Genomic DNA, 7,769 nt, shown 5'->3' on the forward strand with positions numbered 1-7,769 from the left:
GGTTTGGATTTCGAGGAGACTTTTGCTCCTGTGGCTAGGCTAGAGTCTATTCGAATCTCATTAGCCTATGTTGCTCACCACTCTTTCAGGTTGTTTCAAATGGATGTGAAGAGCGCTTTCCTCAACGGGCCAATCAAGGAGGAGGTATACATGGAACAACCCCCTGGCTTTGAGGATGATAGGTATCCCGACCACGTATATAAGCTCTCTAAGGCGCTCTATGGACTTAAGCAAGCCCCAAGAGCATGGTATGAATTCCTTAGAGATTTCTTAATTGCTAATGCTTTCAAGGTTGGGAAAGCTGATCCCACTCTTTTTACAAAGACTTATGATGGAGATCTCTTCGTGTGCCAAATTTATGTCGATGACATAATATTTGGTTCTGCTAATCAAAAGTCTTGTGAGGAGTTTAGCAGGGTGATGACACAAAAGTTCGAGATGTCGATGATGGGCGAGTTGACCTACTTCCTTGGGTTCCAAGTGAAGCAACTCAAGGACAACACCTTCATCTCCCAAAAGAAGTACACACAAGATCTTCTCAAGCGGTTTGGGATGAAGGACGTCAAGCCCGCGAAGACACCTATAGGAACTGACGGGCATGTTGACCTCTACAAAGGAGGTAAGTCTATTGATCAAAAGGCATACCGGTCCATGATAGGTTCATTGCTTTATTTATGTGCTAGTAGAGCGGACATTATGCTAAGTGTATGCATGTGTGCTAGATATCAATCCGACCCCAAGGAATGTCACCTTGTGGCCGTTAAGCGAATTCTTAGATATTTAGTTTCTACGCCTTGCTTTGGGATCTGGTATCCAAAGGGGTCTACCTTTGACTTGATTGGATACTCAGACTCCGATTATGTCGGGTGCAAGGTTGATAGGAAGAGCACATCGGGGACATGCCAATTTCTAGGAAGGTCCCTGGTGTCCTGGAGTTCTAAGAATCAAACATCCATTGCCCTATCCACTGCTGAGGCCGAGTATGTTGCCACAGGACAGTGTTGCATGCAACTACTTTGGATAAGGCAAACCCTCCGGGGCTTTGGCTACAATCTGAGCAAAGTCCCACTCCTATGTGACAATGAGAGAGTGCAATCTGCTTGGCGGATAATCCTATTGAACACAGCTGCACTAAGCTCATAGACATCCGGCATCACTTCCTAAGAGACCACCAGCAAAAGGGAGATATCAAGGTGTACCATATTAGCACCGAGAACTAGCTAGCCAATATCTTCACTAAGCCTTTAGATGAGAAAAGGTTTTGCAGGTTGCGTAGTGAGCTAAATGTCTTAGATTCGCGTAACTTGGATTGATCTAAAGCATACATGTGTTCTATGCCTTTGATCATGTTACATTGTGCTTTTACATCATTTGTTATCTATTTATGGTGCTCAAGTTGTACAAGCCTCCCCGGACCTCACAAGTCCATATGCAAATGGTGCACATATTTAGGGGGAGTGTGCTACAACTTGATCCCTTTGAGACTAATTTGTTTGGTTGAGAACACATGTTGTAGTCTCAAAGGTGCATTGAAAGGGAAAGACAGACTTGGATGACGCAAAGACTTCCACTACACTCTGGTATTAGTGTATTTTATTCCAAGTTCATTCTTATGCTCTATTTGCCTTTTGCTCTTAATTGACATTTTTGGTGAGGCAATGGGGTTAAGGGCCAAAAATAATCCCATTTTGGTGCTTAATGCCAAAGGGGGGGAAATTAAGGCCAAAAAACTGGATCAGCCAACCACTTGAGAATTTTGAAAATAATAGAATTAGAATTTGTGATTTGTCCAAAATGCTCTTATTGCAAAATTTTTATCTCTTGTGGGGGAGAATTTTGATTATGGGAAAAAGGGGAAGTTTTTGGCACTTGATCAATTTTACTCTTGAAATAACTCTCTATGTGCCCAAACAAGTGTGTTTGACTTAGAGATAGGAAAAAGAATATGATTTGCAAAAACAAACCAAGTGGTGGCAAAGAGTGATCCAAATATGCCAAATCATAAGCAAAAACAATTTGGTCTTCAATTTGAATCGATGTTGCACTTCTTTTGTTGCTTTTTGATGTGTTGGCACAAATCACCAAAAAGGGAGAGATTGAAAGGGAAATGTGTCATTGGGCCATTTCTACAATTGTTTTGGTGATTAAGTGTCCAACACAAATGCTTTGAACTATTTATGTGTTAAACAAGCAAAAGGTGCAAATCAAAGACAAGATATGTTTCTAGACTTAGTGAATTGTTTTTGAGTACTAACATGGTTATCTAAGTGCTAGAAACAGTGTCGAGGAGAAAACAATTGAATTGCAAAAGAGTTGGCTATGTGCAACAAACTCCAATTCGGCCTGGCACACCGGACTGTCCGGTGGTGCACTAGACAGTGTCTCATGCGCCAGGCTGGTCCGTGATGAACTCGCCGCTCTCGGGATTCGACAGCGGCGTATGGCTAAAAATCACCGGACCGTCCAGTGGTGCACCGGACTGTCCGGTGAGTCATTCGCCACGAACTCGTCGCTCTCGGGAAAAGGATCTACGGCATACGACTATAATTCACTGGACTGTTCGGTGGTGCACCGGACTGTCCGGTGAGCCAACGGTCACCAGCGCCAACGGTCGGCCGCGAAATCTGCGGACGACACGTGGCAGCTCCAACGGTCGGAAGGAGGCACCGGACTGTCCGGTGTGCACCAGACAGTGTCCGGTGTGCACCAGACAGTGTCCGGTGCGCCAACGGGCCCAGAGCTGCAACGGTCGACTGTGCCCGATTTGAAAGAAAATCGAGCACCGGACAGGCTACAGTAGTTATCTGGTGGCGCACTGGACTGTCCGGTGCGCCACTCGATAGAAGGTAGGAATTGCCTTCCAAGATTGTCTCCAACGGCTCCTAGCTGCCTTGGGGCTATAAAAGGGGCCCCTAGGCGCATGGAGGAAAACACCAAGCATTCTCTAAGTACTCTAAAGCATCCAGACTCCGCTCCCGCGCATTCGCTTCATTGTGTTAGTGATTTAAGCTCCATTTGAGTTGTGAACTCCGTGTGTTGTGTTTCGAGCTCAAGTCGTGACTTGTGTGCGTGGTTGTACTGCGGATTTGAGTCTTGTGTGTGTTGCTCTTCCCAACCTTACTCTGTGCCTTCTTTATGATATCTATTGTAAGGGCGAGAGACTCCAAATTGTGGAGATTCCTCGTAAACAGGAAAATACACTAAAGGAAAAAACCGTGGTATTCTAGTTGATCATCGGATCACTTGAAAGGAGTTGAGTGCAACCCTCGTCCATTGGGACGCCACAACGTGGAAGTAGGCAAGTGTTACTTGGCCGAACCACAGGATAAAATCGTGTGTCTTTTGTGTTGCTTTCTCTGTGATTGTTTTGTCCACAAGAACTCGCCTCAAAACTACTTAGTCGCACTAACACTTTTATAACTAAGTTTTGTGGCTATTTAATGTTTGATTTTACAGGACCACCTATTCACCCCCCCTCTAGGTGCTCTTAGCAGGGGCGGCCCGTTCGGACCAGGGGCGCGGACCATCCGCGGTTGGCAGAAATGGAGCAACGACTAGGAAGTGGTTGGGGGCTATAAATACAACCCCAACCACCTCCATTCACTACAACCAAGCACTCCAATCCTCTACATTGAATACAAGAGCTAGCAATCCATTCAAAAACACAATCAAAGCTTCCAATCTCTCCAAGTTCCACAATTAAGACAAGTGATCATTAGTGATTAGTGACTTGAGAGAGAGTGATCTGTGTGTTATTTGTCGCTCTTGTTGCTTGGCTTTTTGCAATCGTGCTTTCTTCTTTCTCATTCTTGTTCTCAAGCAACTTGTATTTAAAGCAAGAGACACCAAGTGTGTGGTGGTTCTTGTGGGGTCTAAGTGTCCCATTTGATTAAGGAGAAAGCTCACTCGGTCTAACACTACCGGAATCGCGTTCTTTGCCGAGTGTCTTAGACACTCGGCAAAGGCTATTTTACACTCGGCAAAGGCTTTGCCGAGTGTAACACTCGGCAAAGAACACTCGGCAAAGATTTCATCGGCAAAGGGTTCTTTGCCGAGTGCTTTTTTTCGGACACTCGGCAAAGACTTTGCCGAGTGTCAAAAAGCACTCGGCAAAGAAAAACACTCGGCAAATTAAGAATCGAAAAAATTTTAAAAAAAACAGCAAAACATTTTTAAAATTCTAGGAACAACTCTCCAACCCTACCCTATTACCTTACCCGTTGCCCTATCATTTTTCACTATTATTTTGAATCAAACTTATATGTTTTGTAAATGGTGAGATTCGAACTCGCAACCTCTCTCTCGCGTATACCCTCCTATACCACTACACTACTACACCAATTATGTTTATATTACGTTTCCATTCCCCTTGTACTATAACAAATCGAGAGTAATTTGATTATTTAAGGCACTAAATGAGTTCATTTGAAAATGTGACCAACTATAAAGTTGAATAACTTTTTAAGATCTAAAAGTTTTATTTTAATAGTTTCTACATCCGAGACCGTTTATAAAATTTGAATTTTAAATTTAAAAACTTCACACGAAATTTTCAATGATAAGATGATTTCAAATCAAAAAATTGTCAACTACAAAGTTTCATTACATTTCGAGACCTACAACTTTTATTTTGGTGGTTTTTCCATCCGAGACAGTTTGAAAAATTCAAATTTCAAAATTCAAACATAGTTTTGCATAACAAGATGATTTCAAACTAAAACATTGTCAACTACAAAGTTTCATAACTCTTCAATACCTACAACTTTCATGTTGGTGGTTTTTCCTTTCGAAGACGTTTTCAAAATTCAAATTTTAAATTTAGACGTAGTTTTCGTTGACAATATGACTTCAAATGAAAAAGTTGTCAACTATAAACTTCTATAATTTCTCAAGATCTACAAAGTTTATTTTGGTTGTTTGGTAATTTGTTTATCTCAGATGATGGTTCTAACAATATACACAAATTCTATACGTCTCTCTCGTAGTTTCATAAACTACGAGAGAGATATAGGTTTTATGAACAAATTTATTTTTATTTTGTCATATGAAGAAATGTTCAATATATAAATTGTACATCATGATGAGTTATACAAATTTGTAGTTGAAAACTTTTTTATTTGAATTAATTTACTACTTTAAAATGTGATTTTAAAATTATCTTTGCCTAGTGTTGGAGAAAAAACACTCGGCAAAGAGCTCTTTGCCGAGTGTTGTATTTGTGACACTCGGCAAAGAGCCCTTTGCCGAGTGTCAAAAAAAGACACTCGGCAAAGAAACTCTTTGCCGAGTGTCAAAAATAAAACACTCGGCAAAGAGCTTCTTCGCCGAGTGTTTTCTTTTACCGAGGGTTTTTTGCGTGGCACTCGGTAAAGAGCTCTTTGCCGAGTGCCCGAAATAAAACACTCGGCAAAGAATATGACACTCGGCAAAGAGCCAAATTCCGGTAGTGTAAGTGACCGTTTGAGAGAGGGAAAGGGTTGAAAGAGACCCGGTCTTTGTGACTACCTCAACGGGGACCAGGTTCTTTGGAACCGAACCTCGGAAAACAAATCACCATATTCATCCGCTTTATTTCTTGATTGATTTGTTTTCCCTCTCTCTCGGACTTGAATTTAGTTTTAACGCTAACCCCGACTTGTAGTGTATGCTTAAGTTTATAATTTTCAGATTCCGTCTATTCATCCCCCTCTAGGCGATTTTCAGCTATGCCGAGTGTACTACGCTCGGTAAAGGCGCTCGTTACCGAGAGTGTGACGTTGCCGACTGTCCGAGAAAAAGCACTCAGCAAAGTGTTTGGCAAAGAGCCGGATTCTGGTATGGAACACTATGCACGAAGAAATAGGGAGTTAATGAACCTATGGCAGATCGCGCATAATGCCCGAGAAAAAAGTATTCGGCAAAATGCCGACTCGGCAAAGAGCCGAATTCCGGTAGTGAACACTTACAGTAGGAAATAGGAAGGTACTCAACCTATCGCAGATCGCGCATGGAACAACAAACAATACCCGTACAGCTTTATTTCATAAAAAATAATGCAAACTATCTGGGTGTGGTACACATATCCCAAACACGGTGTGCATCAACTACTGAAGCTGCAGTACAAATCGAGCCTACATCATTCTTCACACGGAGCTGGCGCAGCCTCCGGAGCGGCGACAGGAGCACCGAGCGGGGCCTTCCCAGTCATCATGCGGCGGTTCCCAGCCTTCTTCTCCGCCTCGCACAGCGCCGGCAGTGACACACCTGCACCCACCCACCATCGGTTTCCCGGACAGCACCGTACGTTAGAAAATCGTCATCGCCGGGAAGAGATAACACCGTTAACTAACTGACCACCGCACAAGATACGGATGGAAATGGAATAATGCATGCATGTTCCGTTCGATTCTGTGATCGAGGCCACACATCATCATATTCATGCATACGCACCTTCAGCCGCGGCAAGGGTGGCTTAGAGGTCGACGACGTTGGGGCACCCGTCCCGGCACGCCGGCGAGCAGAGCGCGCGGAAGGCGCGGCGGTCCTCGGCCGCGGCGCTGGCGACGGGGAGGCCCAGCGCGGCGCGGTCGACCCCGCAGGCGCGCACGCACGCGTCGGTCTCGAGTCTCGACCCACCCGCCCTGCATCTGCATGCCCACCACCGCCGACGTCTGGCACCGGTGCGCGCCCTCGGGCGTGCGCTCCAGCACGCACCGCCTCCCGCCCGACGACACCGCGAACGCGCACGCGTCCGGCGGCAGCTCCTCGCACGCCAGCTGATGGCCACCTGCGGCGCCATGCATGCATTCGTTTTTATAGATAGCAAGGGAACAAACACACGGTTTTAACACGTGGCGGCGGGCGTAGGGAGAATGGGAGATGCATACCGCGAGCGGACTGCACCGCGACGGCGAAGAAGAAGAGGAGGATTGCGAAAGCGGCAGAGGAAGAAGCCATTGGGGGCGGGCAGGCTAATCTTGCCTGAGATCAGCGATCTGAAGAGCGAGCCACACGGCTAGCTGGAGAAGGGAGCTAGCACTCTCGTGTTACTTGCTGACTGCTGAATGCCGACGTGGGGGTGAGGGACGAGGAGAGAGATCTGTGCCTGTGCGTTTTATATAACAGTCGTGCAGACGAGCTGAGACGACGCGGTACGCTGTCTAGCGACGGTATGAACTCTGAACCGCAACACTCTGCCTGCCGTGCCCGCTCTCTCTCTTTCTCTCTCTCTGACTGACTGACCTGCAGGTCGCCTAGATTTCTCAAGACGCTTGCTAAATGCAACACATCCTTGTCTCGGAGTGCTGGCGAATCACCATCATATCTTCGATTGTTTCACGGGAAAAGAACGTCTATCTATCGGCTATTCGGCTCGGCACTTTACACACGTGAGTACGTGACACGTCGATTCCATCAGGGTCAGGGCGCTTTGCAATCTGCCACTGCCGTGTCGTCGCGTTCGATTCACCAGGAACCAGGTTAAAAATATAACAACGGGTTCAAGTGGAGATCAGGAGAGAATCACATCTTCATTTACACTAGAAGCTTAGAGCTTAAAAAACTCTGCTTCACCCTGCTCTCTGCTATATGCTTGTGAGTGTGAGAGTCAGTCAACAAAGCATTAATCACCATCAGCTTCTCACACCGTTCTAGCAAGCAGCACGTTAGGCACAAGGATACGTTACATTTGTTTTGGTTTGCATAACAGAAGACGATAAAAGATGTTCACGAATTGATAATCCAAGAGCTCAATTTTTTAACCAATACATCAAAAGAAGTCCGTTGGGGTT

General features: G+C 45.3%; 1 long non-coding RNA gene across 1 annotated transcript; it reads right to left on the minus strand.

Moving 5' to 3' along the window:
- Positions 1 to 5,989: 5,989 nt before the first annotated feature.
- Positions 5,990 to 7,197, minus strand: LOC103635594 (uncharacterized). The gene is made up of 3 exons (XR_002749042.1): positions 6,867 to 7,197; positions 6,430 to 6,766; positions 5,990 to 6,243 (listed from the first exon to the last, which is right to left on the minus strand). It is a non-coding gene; the product is annotated as an uncharacterized lncRNA (long non-coding RNA).
- Between the last annotated feature and the right edge of the window lie 572 nt (positions 7,198 to 7,769).

The sequence above is a fragment of the Zea mays genome, chromosome 8, assembly GCF_902167145.1.
Source record: "Zea mays cultivar B73 chromosome 8, Zm-B73-REFERENCE-NAM-5.0, whole genome shotgun sequence".
Lineage (NCBI taxonomy): Eukaryota > Viridiplantae > Streptophyta > Magnoliopsida > Poales > Poaceae > Zea > Zea mays.